Genomic DNA, 19,808 nt, shown 5'->3' with positions numbered 1-19,808 from the left:
AGTGACATTTAAAACGGTACGAATCTTACCTAGTTAGAATAGACGAACTTAGTAGCTTTATAAAAGCAACGAAAATCACTTTGGCAATATTGCCAGTATATTTTTGAACGCTTTGTTAGTCATTTTATCAGACATCAGAAACCAAACAATTAAAAAAAATTGTTCTTTGAACAAACGCCTCTACTTATATATGGCAAAATTCGTGTAAATCAGATGTACCTGTGTCGAGAGGAGTGAAGAGCTTGTTCAAATCAGAAATTTGTCAATATACCGTAAAACGTCTTGAGAAAAGTGATGCTATCTGTTTCAATGCGATTACTTTTAAAATTTTTGAAGCTCCTTATCATAGCAGATGTAGAGTCACAGTCAAACAATGCAGGTTGCTAAGATAGAAGGAATGTTGATGAAATTGAACGAATCTTATTCGTTGGCAAGTAATTAGTTATGCTACTAGCAACTGTTGCTACCAAGAAAAATATTTAATTAAAAACAGTGGATTTCAGCAAATGGACAGCTGTTTTTACATTTGTAGTTCACCCATTTGATCTAAACTCTCCGAAATTATGTCTTCTCATTTGTATTTAGCATTTCCTTGACATATAGAACTGGATATCGTATAACACTTAAATAGTCTGCATGTGAAAAATGTCAAGTCACGATAAAATGTTTACACACATAAATTATTCGTAATGACAGGAGCACTACACGCGGTCCTTTTTCACAACAACTAGCTAATGCAAGCCTGAAAATTCAACTAGCAATCTTATATTCTATAATAATAAATTACGTCAAAATAGTTTCCATCTTAGTTTTCAGTGTGTTCTCCTCGAAACACTCCTTATTCATTTCACTTTAATATAATAGTGGAAGAAATACATCAAGCTCGTATTCTTTTCTTCCCGAATGACAACTGACAACTTTAATTTTCATTATAGAACATTAGAACATTAATTGGAGGTGGGTGTATATTCATATATTTAGTTGTGCCCTACTGATTTCTTTTGAAATTCAATTCACGTTCCCCCTGACAGTTGAAATACCAAGGCTCTTATATTGGAGCCACTCAGTTAAACCATGGTCATTCAAACTCTAAGGGAAGGTTGTCTTAAAAAATAGTAACCACGAGGTTGATAAATGACAAATTAATCACCTGAAGTTATAATTAATTTCTTGATGCGAACTTATATTTTGTAGATTTTCCATTATGTACAGGGTGTATCAAAAAATTTCAATTCAAATTTGGGGTTCAACAACATAGAATATACTAGGAAAAATCTTTTGGTCTATGCACATTTGTTAAGTCTATTTATTTACCTTTCAAAAGACATATAGTACGAATCTTTCAGTTGTGAAATGAAGTAGTATTTCTTTACAACTAAAGTTCATAAAAATCACAATTTTCTGCCAGTGGAAATTCCATTTTTTTTCTTTCAAATTTACTCCCATAAGGCTTTTAAATGCTAATCATCACTGCAGACCTAATCCAAATTTAAATTCTTGTATCGTATGCTTTACAAACGCAGTGGCTCCAATTAAGAATGGCAGAAGGCACATTTCTTGTGATAACGTTTTTTGAAACCGGTAGTTTACAAAAAACACGCAATTAGTTCAAACAAAGATATCCAGAACGACAAACTTTGGCCATCAGTGTCATCTGGTACACTGGTATAACGTGCGTAAATATGAGCAGAATAGAACAAGCCTAAATCGTAATAAAATTATGTAAATTTTATTCGAAAACGAGTTCTTAAATGCTAAATTCATTATCTTTTGTCTTGACGTCTCACTTCAAATTCATTAGCGGAAAAATCTTATTTCAAGTTAAAAGTTTCAACAGAGGACTGCGTGGTTGATTTTGATAGAATCGTCAGTTAAGGTGTATAAACAGAAACCTAATAGGTTATTCTTTATCACCATGTAAAAACTATAAGGTTCACTCAAGTATACTGTATTGCTTGCCTCCATGATCGTTGCTTGCCGTGCTAAAAATCATGATTTGTGCAAAGAATCAAGATAAGCTTATGTTTAGCTATCACTACTATTAGCTGGTTAACACAGATCTTTGGAACTTGATTTTTTTAATATTTCAATGGTCTATTCACTCCATTTTCATGTAATCAAATCACCTCTTATAAGGTTATCTGATTCTTGGTTGTTTTAAACCTAAATTAGAATGTTAAATTACTCCGCAACATTTAATCAAAATATATAAGTCTTAAATATGTTATTGCATTTTATGCTATAGATTATTCAAAGAAAGAAGACTTTTACAAACCTTAAATACATGCTTCGCAGTAAACAATTTTTCATAGGTAGCATTTCATTTGAGACAGACTAATTTTTGAGTTATTTCTATGGAAGACCAACGAACATTTTCCTAGATAAGGCGTGGAAGTCACTAGTACTTATTTCTAAGAAAACATTAAATTAATACAAATCGGTTAAAATGAGTTTTCCTGAAATGATGTTATCTCATTTTGATGAACTTTAAAAAAATTTCAGCTGCATGCATTAGTTCTTTCAACAAACCAATAAAAAACATGTACATTTTCAAAACTCATATTTTTGATTAATTGTAAAAAATATTGATTTCATAGACAAATAAAGACTTAAGGCTTTGCAAATGCATGTCCCTTGCCTAATGCCAGCAACTTTCTTTTGAATTCTTTTGATTTATCATACGACAGACAGGAAAGGTTCTGTTAATTCAGGATCCATTGCTTCAAGCAAGTCTTGGACAATGGCTCTTGGAACGTTCAGTCCTTCCATTTGCAGACAATGCCATAACCGCTCTGCAGCCCTTGGAATTCTCTGGACCACTGACTAATTCTCTTATTCTTGTCTGCACCCTCTGAAATGTATTATCGAAGTTGGGAGAATCTTTGACATGTCGACAATGAAGACCATAATCTTTCAAGCGTCTGAGAAGTGTATTGTAACTCATGTTACAACTGTGGTGCTTCGATAAAAAGCCAAGGATTTCATTGTAATCATACCCACAGCAACAATAGTATTTTATAGTCGCTTCCTCATTGAATCCCTCTCTAAGTTCTTCAGTAGACGAGTCACTGTTTTCAGATTGCGATACTTAAAAACAGTACCTTACAGTACCTTACATGGTACTGTAGCATCTGTGTTGCGTCAGCTGTAGTCTGTGTATTCAATGTATTGATCAATTTTCAGTCATAAGCAAAACATTGTAAATGCAAATTTTAATGTTTCATACGAAGGCAGATATTTGCGCAACTTTTAATTGCACTCAGGAGTTGAGGATCAACTATTTAAGACAGGATTTGATTGTTAATGCTTAACACAAGATTTTGGAAAAGGCAAATGTTTTTTTCATTTCTTTAATAAAAATTCCATACAAATAGGGTATTTCATAAGTCATTTCATGTTATAAAAAACCTTATTATTCATAATATAAAATGGTTTATTAAATAACAAACTCCAACTTCACTGAATTATAATTACTTATGATAAAAAAACACTGCATACACAAGAATGAAGAATGTAATGAAAATAAGATAATGCTTATCTCACATGTGTAGTAACGATGAGAAACACATTATAGTTGTGTCTCAGTAGGTAAATTCAAAAGATTAGTGGTACCAGTACGGGAAAAATACCTACAGAGATCATTTACGATTTCAAAAAATGAAAGCTTAGAGTGAGTTAAATCACAGTATAGGAATATACAGTAGGGCCACTGCGCTGTGCAACTGGCTGCTGTATATTTAATTAGTGGTCCTTCACATGAGCCCAGTAGCCGGGATTCGGCGAAAAGTTAAAACATTTTGCCAAATGGAAAAGATTAAATACTTCACAACAAAAATCTTATTTGAGTAATTTCTCTGTAATAGCACTTTGGAAAATCAAAAAACCTTTAAAATGAAGACAAACAATTTAGCTTGATTTAAAAATTACGACTAAAATGACTTATGACGCTTAAGAAAAGAATGTTAACTTTTCACTTTAAACGCCAGGTTGTCGAAACGTCAGTCAACAACAACAAAAACAGTCCTTCTCAGGACTATACCAACCTGGACGATGTACATTTAAAACCATGTAACGATACTCCCGGGCTCAAATCATTTACTTCTATGAGGTTCTGTTAAATACACCAAACGTTTTGTACTTTATTAATATTCTCCCGAACTGAGTCCTCTCTATAATACATAATTGATTGATGACATTGAATCTCACATATAAATTCCCATCTCGCAGCCGCAGAATTTGAAATCTCATGTGACTCCGTAGTGACGTGCTGATGACGTTGTAGAATTCTTAAATTAAACGAGACTTACCTGTAAGTTAATGTTTGATTGGAATTCTACTAGTCATCAGTCAGGAACGAACGAGTCACATGCACTACCCATCCCTTCCGTGACTCTTTCGATTCCTTAATTTCTGCTACTGCTCTCGTTGAAAAACTGATCGACAAGCGAGGCGCGCGCGCTTCTCATGTGACTCCTTCGTTCCTGTCTGATGACTAGCAGAACTCCCATCTAACATCAACTTACAGGTAAGTCTCGTTTACTTTAAGGATTCATCGTGAATATCTCACATGATTCAGATATCATTCCTTTTGAAAAATGGTTTTGTTTACCCATTTAATACAATGTTCCTGTAGCTTGGTTAGCAGTTAGATCATTTTAATGTATAATTCTTAATATAAAATGTTTGATTTTGAATTACCTGTGTATTTTGTAATGGTGAAAGATGAATGTGTATGGGTGAAGGACGAATGTGTATAAATGTTTATCTTTGCAAATAAAGTGTCTTGCTAAATATATATGTAGCACATTATACTTAAAATTACTGAAATAAATTGAATTAGTACATGACTATGTGATGTGCATAAACTGGTTTATAATATCCATTGTCATTTTAAAATATCTCTTCAATAAAAGTATTACTCAGATAACAAAATTTTCGTTTTGTAGGCACTTTAAGAAATCAAGCAACTGGCTTTCAAAAAAATCAGTCAGGCACAATTGAATATATGAATAACACACCCTCCCCACAATCAACAATTACCAGGTGGCCGTGACTGTGAGATGTATGTGCGGGGTATCAAAAAATAGTCAGTGACGAAAACTTTGCTAAATTGATCAGCGCAATATTTGCAAAATTTTAAGTGGAAATAGGCAGTTGGACTTCCAATGGTTCATCTGATAGTTAAGTAAAATTGTTTCAAATAATAATCTTTTTAGAGGGAGGAATGTGTTACAGACAAGTGCTTTTGAAGTAGCTCACGCACAAAAATGACAAAGCTAAAAGCAATTGAAACACATAGAATTAAAATATGTCACACTTTGTTCAAGCAAATGAAGTTTTAGGGACTTTGGCAAAAGCTTACACAAACAATTAGCTTCCAAATCACAGATTATTTTGTTTTCGTTTTTGAATACCTTTTTATAGCTCTCTTCAATTATGTATAAATTTCAGTTTCCAAAAAACCTGAATCATTATAAACAGAAAAATTGATGGTGATTTATGTAAAATGTCATATAAACGGAAAAACACAAATCAATCTACGATTCGGAAGATGAACGTTGGCGTAAGAATCGTCCAAATTTACTGAAACTTTATTAGTTTGAGCAACATATGCCATATTTTAACCTTATGCGTTCCAGTTGTCATTTTTGGCGCAAGTTTGTTTCAAAATAGTTTCTTGGTTACAAATTTTTACTCTAACATCGATTATGATTTACGAAAATTTAACTGTAATAACGTAAATGTTTTGAACAAAGGCGTATCGTTACATGTTTCTATATGTAGATCATCATGGTTAGTAGAGTCCTGAGAAAGTCAACTTGACTTTAAAGGTGACGACTGCTAAGGAAGTCAAAACGTTATTCAACATCAATAACTGTAATAACGTAAAAGGTTTGAACCCGGACGCATCGTTACATGTTTCTAGACGTAGGTCGTCATGGTTCGTAGAGTCCTGAGAAAGTCAACTTGATTTTAAAGGTGATGACTGCTAAGGAAGTCAAAACGTCAGTCAACATCAATAACTGTAATAACGTAAATGGTTTGAAGCCGGACGTATCGTTACATGTTTCTAGACGTAGGTCGTCATGGTTCGTAGAGTCTTGAGAAAGTCAACTTGATTTTAAAGGTGACGACTGCTAAGGAAGTCAAAACGTTATTCAACATCAATAACTGTAATAACGTAAATGGTTGAACCTGGGCGTATCGTTACATGTTTCTAGATGTAGATCGTCATTGTTAGTAGAGTCCTGAGAAAGTCAACTTGATTTTAAAGGTGACGACTGCTAAGGAAGTCAAAACGTCAGTCAACATCAATAACTGTAATAACGTAAATCGTTTAAACCCGGACGTATCGTTACATGTTTCTAGATGTAGATCGTCATGGTTAGTAGAGTCCTGAAAATGTCAACTTGACTTTAAAGGTGACTACTGCAAATGAAGTCAAAACGTCTGTCAACTACAATAACTGTAATAACGTAAATCGTTTGAACGCAGACGTATCGTTAAATGTTTCTAGATGTAGATCGTCATTGTTAGTAGAGTCCTGAGAAAGTCAACTTGATTTTAAAGGTGACGACTGCTAAAGAAGTGAAAACGTCAGTAAACAACAACAAAAACAGTCCTTTGCATGATTCTACTAACCTGGACGATCTACATCTACAAACATGTGAAAATTTGACATTAGAAGTCAAACTACTTATTTCCACAAAGGTTTTTGCAAACCTTGTACGCTGATCGATTTAGCAACGTTCTCTCAACTGTGTTGTTTTTTTAATTTTCCCTAATCCTTTGGGGTAACCATTACCTCCGTAGGATTTCTAGCTCTTCAACAGGACAGCATATTGATGTTTACTGTCTCGATTCAGAGACAAATCGTTCGTTCGTAGGGCCGTACTGCCACTGTAGGATTCCAATGGAATATGAATTTCAAGAATCGCTTGCAACTATAAAATACGTCAAACATGTCAAATACATCGTAAATATGAGTGGACAACAATTAATAAGAATTTATAAAATTTCAATGTTGCCATTGAGATGCCAGGTGTGAATCAAATTCTAAATATAAAGATAAGATCCCAACAGATCGTGTTTGAGAAAGCCATCGGCATTTGATTTTTTCAGTATTTAGTATTTATTTAAAAAAGCAAGCGACGTTTCGTCTTGACTCAAGACATCTCAGACTAATTACATAGACTTACTACGATGCTCAAAAGTTACTGTTTATTACTTTTACTTTGCTGTGTGCCCTATTACAGGAAGCAACTATCTATAACTCCCTTTTTTCTCTTCAGATCTTAAAAACTCTTAAATTGGTCTTTGGAATAGTTGAGAGGGGGTGGTGGTGAGAATGCACGTCCCCTTCAGCTCTTTTCATGGTAAATTTCCCCCCATTACTCACCCCCCTCACCCTTATATCTTGTCCAATCTTTCCTACATTTCATTACGATACTCAAAATCAACTTTACACTGTAAGTACACATCCACACAAACCTCACACCTTAACTATCTAAGTAATTACATCTCATTTGAAGATGTGTTGAGTCCAGACGAAACGACAAACGTCACTTGCTTTGTTTTAGTAAATATCAAAGAAATCGAACGCTTATGGTTATCTTTGAAACGACCTGTTGGACTCTAATCTTTATGTTGATAATTCAATAAAAATTCTTTAATATTTCAAACATGTTACCTTCTTCAGTACATAAAACACTGTTTAATTCTTGTTGATCAACGTTATCAACGTCGTCGTCGGCGCTCATGATTCACTGTATAAAGAAAATGACAAACTAGATTAAGTGGTCAATTTTGACTTCAAAATATCATTTAATTTCAATAAACATCGACTACAAATCATCTAGAGTTGCAACTACGTAATAAGTACCGTGCTTATAGCCATGCATTAAAGTCAATAACGAGCATAATTTCTGTTCAACGAGAATGATCATGACGAAGTAAGAGATTGCGAACTATACAATATCACATGTGCAAATGCGTCATTATGTCGTAACTAAACCCCATCATCTTTGCGGACGCAGACGTGGTGCATAATAAAAGTGAAAGCCGTTAAGTAGCCTTTTGTAATTTCACGAATAAATATGTTGACTGATGACTCTAAGCGATAAAATAAAATGCAGTCTACTGCTGTCGACACCTTAAGAATAAAATTGAATTTCAACAGATAAATTTTCACAACTCTTTCGATTTTTGAAATAGAATTTGCCAACAACCATCATGCATAGCGCGCGTTTGTTCATTTCACATCAAAACAATTGTAGAACCACATATATCGACTTTTGTTACTAAAAAACGAATATCAAAAATTCATCAAACATTGCAGTGATTAGTACAACGAAACATGTAACAATAAATTCAAATTTGGGAAGTGTTGTGTCCCAACATTTCTTGGAGCGAATGTTTATTAAATGATTTTTACCTTCTGTCGAAGACTCGAAGATATTTCGATCTTGTGATACAATTTATCAAACTTTTAACAACATATAGATAGCGAATGTTCACGGAAATAATCTTAACAATCTGTGACAAACTGGAATTCGAATTCAGGAGTTCGTTCCCATGTACTTTACATAAGTCACTGAAATTCGAACAACAAATACTTAATACATGATATTTACCTTTTGATGAAAATGCTTTGCACAAATTTATCGAAATTTTTGTAAGGCGTCTTCTCCAATGAATACGATAACTAAAAAATGAAAGTATTGATCTCAGGAAGAATGTCATATGATCTCTGCGTGACTAGAAATACTATATGATTAAATATCATGTGTATAAACTACGCTAGTTAACCTAATTTCTTTCAATAATTGACGAAAATTAGTCAATTTGATAAAAGAATTTTGGTTTCACAAGAATTATTCCACAATATACAGCATAAGACTTCAGGAGAGAAATTTTTTATTTCACAGTAAATGCTACACGCAAGAAAATACTGGATATTAAAAGTGCTAATTTAATAGTCAATTGGTAAAGAAGTGACGACAATAAAAGTGTAGATTTTAGGGGAGGTCTGGTAGTGCAGACACCAAAAATATTAAAGAAAGTTGACACATTGCCAGAAAAACTCTGTTTAACTGTACTACTGATTTGTTTCGCTAAAAATTGGGGGAGTTAAAATGTTTCCGAAAGGGGTGTGCAATTTATGTTGGAGAGTTAAATCTAAAGTTTGCCTGCCTTCCTCCCTGTACCCCTCCTCAGTAAATCTGTCCATGTTTTATAGTGATTATCTCATTAATGGCAGGAGACATGGTAAAGCTGTAATGGAGAAAGTTCTTTTAAAATACTTTTGTTTTCTTAGATTACAGTAAATCACTCTACAAATATGGAATAAAGAATAATTTTTCGTTGGAAGAAAACTTACATCATCGATAGTGAAACAATTCTTATACTAAATCTTCCTAAGTTAAAATGGAAATGATAATATATATCAATATATGAGTGATTATTTTACTTTTATTGCAAATTCGTAATAGTTAAATTTTAACATGCCAACAAATAGCGACACTCTTTTTTAAGCAACATTTTTCAAAGATGAAAGTTCAACATACACCATATCATGAAGAAATTTATATTGCATACGAATGAACGTAAGTTGTGATCTAAACATGTTTTTGTTCAATAACCACATACCCAGAACTACATACGTTGCCTGTGAATTTTAGATAGGTGTGCTAAATATACAATGAAAAATATTAGCGACATGAAAACTTTGCAAAAAACGTGAAATTAGCACGATAATTAATATCTCACTGTTGGTCATATATAAGTAGCTAACGGTTTAAGCTTGTACATAGCTACATAGTATCTCTTGTAATTGTTGGCAGTATTGAGCACATGCTCTGTTCTACAGAGAAAAAATCCCTGTCTGCTTTCAAGACATCTATCAAAGGGTTTTGCTGATTTTGTAGAACTCATTTCTGTAGAAAACGTCAAAAGTTCGCCACTTGTCAGTTTGTGCATTATAAATTTCTGACAAATTTGTTATTTTTACATACCATCTTCAGAATATCCACTGCTTTTACCATAAGATTCAGCAGTCTTTAGTTCATCGTTTCATCTTAAAATTTTGAGTAAAGAAATTCGTCTTAAAGAATTTCCAGCAACTTTTTTGTGGGTGCTTGGTTTATTGTAATACAGTTGTTTTATATCAGGGACTTAGGAACTGAAACACTTTTCCCTACAACTGAACGATCTTGAAATCGACTTGAAAGCGACTTGTTTGAAAACATCTGTTTGGAGCATACATTTTTTCATACAGTGGTTATTTTTGGCAATTGTGTGGTAATGTCCCAAAAATTCAAAATATAAATACTATTTAAGTGACCTTTACTGAACAGTCCACCTATATTAAGTAGACATGGTCACCTTTTCCAAGATTCAAATTTGATTTTTCATTATTCAAAACTGTATTAAATGGCCGGGTGAATTAAAAACCCAACACATATAACAATTAGGCATTTTAAATAAATGACAACTTTTTATTATAAACATCAACTTAAATTAAGTCAACTTCAGTAGACTGGAAAGTCAAAACATGTGTATAATAAAAAATTTTGTTATTTATTTTAAATCCATAATTAATCTGGTACTTTTGAGATCATATATACATACATACAACAATTTATAAAACAAACACATACAGTGTTTTGTGAAGAAGCAAAAAATGCCATGTTCCAACAGATATTTCAGAATGCAAGATTAGTAAGGGATGTTGTGTGACTGGTAACTTTATAATAAGTCTCAAAGTATTTCAAAGTTTGGAAAAATATAATTGCATTGGGCATTAATTTGATTAAATCCAAACTGAGGTTGTTGCTTTTGTTTAAATATTTTGCTACCATTATATTCAAAGATGTGTTTTCTCATTTAACACATAAACAAATGCAGCGTTGATAAAATAAAATTTAAAATAAAATGAATAAAAAAAACAAATGTGTTGCCTTTTAGGTCCTTCTCAACTAAACCTCAAAAACAATGACAACATTCTACAGAATAATTCATAAAATGTTTAAGATTACTGTTTCATTTATGACCAAATATAAAATAAAATGCACTCGCCAGATAATTTTGTTCAAAATCTATATTATAAATCATTAAAAAACTTTACTTACCACTGTACGTTTTACAGACATTAATGACGATGTGTTTACGGAATCATGAAGCGTGCGACGTTTGAAAATTGCATCGCTCGTGAGCACATTCTGACGATTTCTTTTCTCTTTCATTTCATAAATTTCATACACACATATAATTTTTCATAGCTCGTACAACCAAACAACCACATAAACGATGACAAAAACGCAAGATTAATGAAGAAAAGTTGAAAACCGTTTTGTACGACAACTTCCGCTTGCATGAGCACCAAGACTATTGCTTTGTAAGGGGGGAGGGAGAGGGTAGAGGTGATATGTTGCAAATGTCTTGGGCTGATGATATTCTTTATCAGTTGATGGTTGCATGTGAAAAGATCGAAATTTTTCGATGTGTATTTTCTGCTAATAACTCATACAATACAGATCCTATAAATAAAGAAAAGGTATAGTCATTTTTTAACCTCATGGTTTGCCACAGACCACAGGTACTTGGGCTTCTTTATTTGAAAGTTGGTGCTACAGTTGATGAAATTTATAGAAAAGATTTGTTTAGTTTGTAACACGCTCTCCATTAATTTATCTCATTTCCTCATTACTCTTATAACTTATCCAAATTCATATCTCTCATTGTTACTGTATCATAATACTTTTATAAACCCTGTATTTATTTATTTATTCACTCATACTGAAGATGGCATCGTGAGATGTCGAAACATGTCTATTTTCAAAAAACTCGTCGTCTATATTAAATGACAAACAAAGCAACAGGCATCATATTCTGCAAATTCACTATAGCGACGATTGAAATTGTTGATCGTCTTGCTTTTATCTTGGACATACCAAGCAAAATGATTCAGCTTAAAGCACTTCGTGCATTTTTTCCATAAGTCTTGCATTTCCCTCGCTTGTGAGTGTAAGAATAAAATTTGCAATCTTTTAGTAGGGATTTATAATAACTGAATGATTCTCTGCAATGTTTTTCTTTTCATTTCTCGTGAATTTTCTCTTATGTATATATTCTTTACATGTTTGTAAATGTAGATCGTCCTAGTTGGTATAGTCCTGAGAAGGACTGTTTTTGTTGTTGTCGACTGACGTTTCGACAACCTTAGCGGAGAGGCGAAACAACGTTATTCATATTCAGCTCTGTTTTGATGATTTCTTTGTTTGCGATGTTAATTTCAAAAGAAGTCAGCAGGGCAGATCTGTATACATGAATATTTACCCCCAGATAACGTTCTAGTTTTGCCCCTGCTTAGCGGTAGTCTTCTTCAGAGTCAAAATTCTATTTAGGGCCGAAACAGATGTCGGCCCTTCCATAGCATCCGGCAACCATGTATGTAACCCTAATTGAGCAGATTTTCCTACAGCCCCTTTAGTTAATAATATACAAATCCAAGTACAATCTGAAGATGGTGATAAAGCCGGAAGTAAAGTGCAGTAATCTACTGCCCCAAATTCTTTCCAGATTAATATAATAGCCAGCATTAATCCTATGTCTCCTATTCTATTGATTAACATTGCTTTAATTGCCGCCTTATTAGCTTGTATGCGCGTAAACCAAAAGTTGATTAATAAATAAGAACATAAACCAACACCCTCCCAACCAATAAATAATTGCACATAATTATTACTAGTAATTAAAATTAACATAAAAAGGTAAATAAAGACAGATAACTCATAAACCTAGGTAAGTGAGGATCTTCTCTCATATAACTTGTAGAATACACATGAACTAACCCTCTAATTGTTGTAACTACAATTAACATTACAGCTGTTACCATATCAAATTATAGGCCAAAGCTAGTTATTAGTAAATATGACTCTATCCATCTGCCTAACTTTATATATACTGTAGACCCATTGACGAGAACCCACACAGAACTTAACAAGCCAGCCCCCCTTTCTTCCTAAATAGCGCCCCCCTAATCCGCTTCTGACTGCGCTTAGTAATGGTATTAATATAACTAGAAGATACATGGGAATAAATCTAAGATAATCAAGTGTACTAATTGAAAGAATAAACTAGGACATATTATAATTGTTAACACTAAATATAAAATTGCCTCCATTAATATTGCCTTGCTTAAACTTGTTTCCTCTGGTGTTACATTGCCACATGGAGAATTTAAGATATTTGTTATTACTAAAGGCGTAGACCAAGGTTGATGGAACATAATTTTTACTAATCTAATGTAATAAACTCCAGCTATCACAGAACAAACTAAAGCTAGTAAAGCTCTGAGATAGTAACCTTGACCAACAACTGCTAAAATTAGATACAATTTAGTTAGAAACCCAATTAAAGGAGGAATTCCTGCAGTAGACAGTAAAACTGTAGCTAATGCTAATGCTAACATTGGGTTTAATCTTGAAACACCACTAAATTCAATAAGCATGTTTCTTTTAGGGGATATAATTAGGACTCCAGACCAAAGTAATACTTGAGTTATTAAGTAAGCACCTATATACATTAAACTCGCTTGAAGACTTTCTATAGACCCAATAGCTATTCCAAGTAACACAAACCCCATAAGGCCTATTATGCTACAAGCTAGTAGTCTTTTTATTCGAGTTTGATTTAAAGCTCCTATAGCTCCAACAATCAAAGAGATTAACCCAGCTCCATTAATAGCCCCATTTCATTTAAGCCTATTTGTACTAGAATAGCTAGTACCCTAATTTAGGTACAATAGATAATAGCGCAGCTACCAAGTTGGAGTTCCTGTATACATGGGGGGGGGGGGGCAACATATAAAATGGGGCTGCAGAAACTTTAAATAACAATGAGGTGGTAATAAGACACTTACCAGCTAATAGTCCGGAGTATAAGACCTAGCATTGTTCAAATTCATGAAGAAAGTCTCAAATTCATTATTTTGCATTGGTTTATCAATGAAATTAAAATAGAGGTGAGACCCCAGCAAAATACCTTTTTGTTTCCGAGAAAATTATCAATAAATTTTGCCATATATTTTAATAGTAAAGGCACAGGGATCCCATTTCAAATAAAAAGAAAATCGACAAAACAATTTAGTTCTCATCGCATTTATATCCTCTTGGAAGTAAGTATTATTAAGTGATATATAATTCGTATAAATTGTCATTTATACCAGTAACATGTCATCTACATCTAACTTGTGCACGTTTGCTATTGCTAACACAACAACATCTGTGTCTACAGTTCTTATGACAATTTTCCTCATTCCACCTTTCGCTGCATGGTTTGCATGAATGAAAATGCGCGTATCGGCCTCCTCGTGATTGCAGGGAGCTAACTCATCTTTTTCGATTGGCTTCGAACTTATTATGTCTTCCTCAAAAGTGCTTACAATTGTAACATTTGGCAGTTGAATCGATGTTGCTGCCTGACTGAGGTACTTGAAAAGTTCTTGTTTGTTGTCATCTGATCTTAAAAATGATTTCCAGTTTGCAGGGATCACAGCCATGTCACATACTCTTCTTCTTGCCCTACAGCGCCTCGCGATGAACGAGTACCCTGCTTAAGGCTGTCGGGTATATAACGGTCCCAAACAAGATCTATTCTTCTAATACCATTTGCTTGTTGAACAATATAAGGAACAAACACTGATTTGGAGTATTCTTGAAAGGTCTTACACTTCCCTGGGCTAAGCATGTTTACAATAGCTGCGGCATCCAAGATTTTGACATCAACATTTGGACAGGTGGTCTGCACATCAGCTTCGAGACAATCAATCAATTCTGATTTCTGGCCACTTCGCATCTTGTCCCCTGATGATAATGAAGGAGGAGTACTCTGGTTTTCATGCTTAAAAAATTCTTGGAGATTCCCTTCTCTTGACTGACAAGCAATGTACAACCTTGCAAAAAGATTGCAGTCATTCTTTAATGTTGTGACTTGAAGTTTCGTCTTGTTGGTTGTCGTTGGTACTGATGTTCCAAAAAGTGGAAGCTTATTGCGTTCAATTGTGTCAGTTATTGGTGTGTTACACTTTTCAAGTCTCTCTTCGACGTACTTATTGTATTGTGCTTCTCCGATCTTTCGAGCTGTATAAATCGACTCTATAACACACTCAGGCTCTATTTCTTCCGTATCTACGACAATCAGATCCTTGCTATTTTCCATAAAGGGGTTTCCAAACTCCTTTAATGCAGCAGACATTGATTTTACATCTTTTGCAAAGTTCTTTTGGACAGATGGTGTCTGTTCGTGGTGAGTAATGTTCTTTGTAGAACACTGAACGCCAAAGGAACACTCAAACTCTCTTACCAGTCTTGCAATTTCAGGTCCTGCGATCATCCAACGTCTTAGGGCCGTTGGGCACTCAGTGAGGCCCACTGCTCCACCATCACCTTTTATCATTTCGTTCTCTTGCTCGTGGTTTTGGTCAAGGGACATCATAGAAAAACGATGTTGGGACTTCTGAACCACAAATTTTCCATGTGCACTAAACTCTGTAAAAAGAGTAGGATGCGTTTTCTCTAATCGTAAGAGATCTCTCACATGTACTGGCAACCATCTAGAGTAGTTAGACAAGTTCATCGCAAAAAACCAAGGAAGTACCTTTCCAAGCACTTGTAAGTAGACTTGGAAGTTACCTCTCTGGTAGCCTTAACAAACTGCAGTAGAAGAATTTCGAGGTCTAATACTGTCGCCCAGTATTTGAATTGCGGGCAAAGCTCACTTTGTTCTTTTATCCAAGCTTCATAACGTTTTGGGGGCTTGTCTTCACAACTTTCGATGTACTCCTGGTAAGCAATTTTCTGCATAAGGTAAATTGCACAGGCACTTACTTGGTGGACATAGCGAGATCTCGTCACGTGCGATCCTTTCAAAACAGAATCCGCTCTTCCACTTGTCATAACCTCAGCATGAATTAGAGCACTTCAAAGTAAAAATATATGTTAGTTATTAGATTGAGATTATAAAAACAACAAATCTACATCATACCTTGCCCACCCACTGTTAGTTAACCAATGTCCAATCATCTTTAATATTGCCATCTCAATATGCAGGCCACCCATCATTACGATGTACTTATCTTCACCGAATTCATTTTTGTTGTTCCACTGTATTTGCTTAGCGAGTGCATAGAGTGGTTGGTCCATCGCTATAACAGGAGTTTGATTAGGGTTTAAGAACTTAGTAGATTCTTTGACGGTTTTCATGGCATGCTTTATCATAGCCATAGTATGAGCATTGTCTTCAAAAAGTGGCAATAAAGAGGTGATTGCATTGGGCCTCAAAACTACATTTTGCTCAGATGCAAAGTAAGCTGACCATGATAAGTAATCCTTTTCTTCAAGCTTTTCAATATCATTTGGCATTGCCAGCTTCACATCTTTACCATCTTTAAATGCATGCAGCTCTGGTATTTGAGTGAGAAGTCGTTCTTTCAGTCTTGTGGAGTTGATACGTCCTTTCACTTCTACTCCTAATTGTTCAAGTCTTGAACAATAGAGCTCTGACAATTGAGACATCTTGAAAACTGCTTCACCAGCTGCCAGGCTTTCACTAATATATAGGCTTAATTCTGCAAGGGCTATTGCCTCAGGTGTTATTTCATTTTTATCATCAACAGCACTATCTTGTGGTTGGTTTAATTTGCTTCTCTGACGGTTATAGAGAGATGTCAAGCATGATTTATGGTAATATGCATCTCTTGCATGCGTATCACCTTGTGCTAATTTTGCTAACAGTTTGTAATCTTGAAGCGTCTCGGCCGCTGATTGAACATTATTGGTAATTGACCTGGTTTCTGCTTTATGCAAATCACCCTCTGTGCAATCATAGAAAAAACATGATAAAGCATTGCTACTCTTACTTGACAATTCAAATGTCTTTCTTCTTGTTTTAGCTGGACTAGTAGCTCCTAATATTGCTGGATCCTCAGTTGAAAATTCCTCTTCACTTTTGCGCTTTTGTGCCCGCTGAAGCTTTAGCGTATTGCATTTATTATAGCACGATTTGTGCCATGATGCTCTGTGATTTCTTAAAGTATTTTCAATGCCTGTTAAAGTATTATTATAAGGCTAAATAAGTACAATTTATGGCTCATAGTTGATCTGTGAGTTTATTTCACTTTTAATTGATTAGGAATTCCTTACCTCTGCCATCATCAAGAGAAGAAAGTGGAATGTTAATAGGTAGCGAATCAAGTTTCTCGAATTCTTTCAAGTTTTCTGCAATTGTCTTGTAACTTGAGCCAGCAAGTAAAGTATTTGAAGCTTTTCCGGACATAAAATCTTTTCTTTTGTGTCTTTTGACATAAGGCACAAAGGTTCCAGTTTAAAGACATTTTAAAAGCGAAAAATAATCAAAAAAATTATCGAGAAATAGCACTATATCGTCTGGAAATGCCAAATTAACTAGGCGACCAGGCTTTTGCCACAGGGAGCCCAAAATTTATGCAGTTTTCGAAATAACCTTTAAAAAGGGTAACTTTCGACAATTAATTAATTTTTACCGGAATTTTCATGGTGTTTTGTTGTTTTATATAAAATACAACATTTTTATTTAACATTTTATATTTAAAACGGTTTTATAAAAGCCTCATTAAGCCCGCGATTTAAGCCGCTGACCAAACTTTTAATCGGCTCAAAAGTACCCTAAACAAGCTGATCCTACTGGGGTCTCACTTTTATTTTGATCTATAAATCAAATTAGCAATTTGTGGTAAGTTTCATGCTTTCTTCACATGTTTGAACAATCTGACCAATTTTCGGAGCTTATCCTCCGGACTATAATACACCATAAGATTCTGAACTCATACGAATAAATTGAAGTTCAAGTTCTCCTGTGGAGCCATAAATTAAAGCACAACCAAACAGAAACAACCCCGAAGATAGTGCCCCTAACACAAAGTATTTAAGTCCAGCTTCTGCCGATAACAATGAGCTTTTATTATAAGCCACTAAGATAAACATACATAATGTTTGCATCTCTAATGCTAAATATATAGAAATTAAATTTGTTGACCGTATAAGTAATAAATTACCTAAGATCACTAATAAAATCAATAAAGAGATTGACCGATGCGATGTTTGATGTTCCAGCGTACATAGTATAGCTAATCTACTTATCATCACCAACATTTTAATAGCCTGTGTCCAACGTAGTAAATGGGGCTCAGTTAATAACTCAGTAGCCCCGCAAGTAGTGTAGCTAATCTTAAAGTCGGGGCTTTTAATCCATATGTCAACACTATTAGTATAATGAGCCCTAGTGTTAATTCCATAATATGCCAAGGGCTATGCACCCACATGGCATATGCCTTGTTAATCCCTAACCCTTTTGTTTTCCTTCTTTGCAGCAGCCAGAAGTTGATTACGTCAATGGGGCCAATATAGTCGAGCATCGCTGAAACCATTCTTTGGGTACTGGGACTCAGAAAAGTTGGGATTTATCATTGTACATAGAAACCGAACTGTGTCACCACTCTCTGAACTCAAATCATGTACGGTTTTCATTATCGAACAGATCAACCTACGGTACCTTCTACATCACAAGGGCACCGCAATTCAACATCGAGGTCGCAAACATTGTCCTCGATAAGAACTCTCCGACAATATTACGCTGTTATGCCTACGGTAGCTTTTATCCGCTTTCGATATTTATTTTGGACTATAATATCGGGTCATTATCACCCACATAGGACTATGTCCTTGTGCCAGCTAAGGGTGTCCCCCTCACTGTCAGGCTAATGAGATTAGCTTTTATACCAATAAGCTCTCCTTCGTTTCTTTTCAAAGGTAGTCGCCCCAACTAAACTGTCTTACCAAAAAACATTACTAACTCAAAATTAGGATACTTGTATCGATCAATTTTAGTCAACGTTAGTGGTATCCGGTAAAGCTCCATAGGGTCTTTTCGTCTTACAATGATTATGTAATATCTTCACTACAACTATAATTTCATCGGCTTTCCTCTTGAGACAGTAAGACCCTCGTGGTTCCATTCATACCCGCCAACAATTAATTGGCTATTTATTGTGCTACATTATCACGGTCAGAGTTACCGTGGCCATTCAGTTGGGTTTCGCTTTAGACGTTAGTCCTTAGTTTCACTATACAACCATTGGGCAGAATTCACCCTCTATACTTCAATAACCTTTAGCAGAGAGCTATGTTTTTGATAAACAGTCGAGATCTTATTTTGCCGAGTTCCTTAAGAGAAATTATGCCTTGATCTAAGTCCCATAATAACAGTCGAATGTACAAAATAACATAATATTTTCCTGAACAAGTACAAGAACTATAATTCATCGGGCGTAATACCCTTAGAAGCTGTATATAGATTTATTTGGGAGTGAATCTTCTACTACTCATGCCTGCATTATCACTTCTGTTTGTCTCACGAAGTATGCACATATCGTGCTTACAGAATGCTTTACTACCAAGCCAGTTGCTTCCTTATGGTCTGACTTCCAGAATTTTAGTTACAGATTTCGCCGCCTTGATTTTTAGAGTTTTTTAGCTCATTCAATGAACTTTTACGTTTTCCTGCACAGATGGCTGTTTCCAAGCCTACTTCCTGTTTGTCTTAGTCGAACCCTCTTTATACACTTAATCTGTATTAGTGACTTTAATTTCTGGTTAGGGCTTACCCCTTTTGACTAGAAGCCTTATCGCTATAGTCTTACTGCACCAGTAATTAAAGGCCCCGGGTTTGTGGGCGAATCAACTTGGGGCGCCTTACTAAGATAAGTTTCGTAG

The 19,808-nt window shown here is 34.7% G+C and overlaps 1 protein-coding gene and 2 long non-coding RNA genes across 4 annotated transcripts in view; 1 reads left to right on the top strand and 2 right to left on the bottom strand.

Moving 5' to 3' along the window:
* LOC124450596 overlaps positions 1-359 on the bottom strand; it is a 23,020-nt gene extending 22,661 nt beyond the window's left edge. The window contains exon 1 of the mRNA XM_047001231.1: positions 220-359. The gene's annotated coding sequence lies outside the window, so the exon portion shown is untranslated. The remainder of the gene's footprint in view (positions 1-219) is intronic.
* A 708-nt stretch (positions 360-1,067) lies between these two features.
* On the top strand, positions 1,068-14,207 carry LOC124450606. Its single transcript, XR_006950129.1, has 3 exons — positions 1,068-1,077; positions 8,385-8,388; positions 13,925-14,207. It is a non-coding gene; the product is annotated as an uncharacterized LOC124450606 (long non-coding RNA).
* Positions 2,544-10,078, bottom strand: LOC124450602. Of its 2 annotated transcripts, XR_006950125.1 has the most exons (6): positions 10,014-10,078; positions 8,634-8,704; positions 7,691-7,766; positions 6,724-6,944; positions 4,044-4,111; positions 2,544-2,851 (listed from the first exon to the last, which is right to left on the bottom strand). It is a non-coding gene; the product is annotated as an uncharacterized LOC124450602 (long non-coding RNA). The 2 variants fall into 2 exon arrangements; XR_006950124.1 differs by lacking the exon at positions 2,544-2,851 and having other exon boundaries at positions 3,695-4,111; positions 6,806-6,944.
* Positions 14,208-19,808: the final 5,601 nt, after the last annotated feature.

The sequence above is a fragment of the Xenia sp. Carnegie-2017 genome, unplaced genomic scaffold (assembly GCF_021976095.1).
Source record: "Xenia sp. Carnegie-2017 unplaced genomic scaffold, XeniaSp_v1 HiC_scaffold_24, whole genome shotgun sequence".
NCBI lineage: Eukaryota > Metazoa > Cnidaria > Anthozoa > Malacalcyonacea > Xeniidae > Xenia > Xenia sp. Carnegie-2017.
This window is presented reverse-complemented; position numbering and strand designations above follow the sequence as displayed.